Below are 1,171 nucleotides of genomic sequence, written 5' to 3'. Positions count from 1 at the left end.
AAAAGATCTTACTATAAAAAGAATGTCCTGCATGTTTAGTCCCCTCGACTCTGATACATTTAAATAAAATCCTGTAAAAATCAGCTATCACATATTAATTTCAATAAGACCTTGTATCTTCTACCTGCTCCTTTTTGAACAGATAATGTTCATGTCAATTGGGCATGCTAATTTGTTTTAATTTTTTTTTTCTTCTGTTTTTAGTTTTTGACTGTTTGAAATAAATAAATAAATAAATAAATGGGGTCCACTTGAGCCGCTAGCTGCTCTGTAAAGCTCCGAGTGGATTTATTAAAGAACATTAGTGAACAAACAGCATCTTGAAGACCAAGGAACAACATGACTAACTTTATGATTAGTCATAAAGTTTTGGAGAAGTTCAAATTAGGATTAGATTATAAAACAATATCCAGAACTTTGAACATCTTAGGGAGAAAAGTTCAATCTATCGCTGGAATAGGGCAATACGATACTGAACAGCCGCTCAGCTAATCTGACACACCTGACTAGGAGACCATTATAAGGAGATTCAAGATTTCAGACAGTGGTACAAAGAACACCTATCAACTGTGTGCTGCTCAAACTTTGGAGAGCATGGTAAAATGAACGCTTCTGTTGAGCAAAAGCAAAATCCCATTCAAAGTTTGCCACTGGCTACAAAGAGAATTCAGCAAAACTGTGAAAGAAAGTGCTCTTGTTATAACGAAGCAAAGCTGGACACTCTGACTTAGATGGAAAAACTTCACTGCCTACCACTGCACATCACATTTTCACATCTACACATGGTGGTGGCAGCATTATGCTGTGAAGAAGTCAGGGAAAAAAACATGTGAGATTCCGCTAAAGAGCTGAGACATGGAAAGTGATCCAGCATGGCCTTTACTTTAAATATACAGCTTGACATTTGATACATACAATGATTTAGATGAAACTGTATCTGTGTTAGAACGGTACAGACAATTACCATTGACTGCACTTAAATCAAATTGAGAATCTGTGGGACAATTTCAAAACAGCTTTTCACAGATGCTCTCCATGCAATTTGACTGAGTTTAAGCTTTTGCAAAAAAAAAAAAAAAAAAAAAACAGAAAAAAAAGCCAAAAGGTTTGGTCGCTACATGTTCCAAGACTATGTCGTTCATATTTTTGCAAATACTTACAACCTTAGTAG

Source organism: Poecilia formosa, unplaced genomic scaffold (genome assembly GCF_000485575.1).
Source record: "Poecilia formosa unplaced genomic scaffold, Poecilia_formosa-5.1.2 Scaffold188, whole genome shotgun sequence".
NCBI lineage: Eukaryota > Metazoa > Chordata > Actinopteri > Cyprinodontiformes > Poeciliidae > Poecilia > Poecilia formosa.
This window is presented reverse-complemented; position numbering follows the sequence as displayed.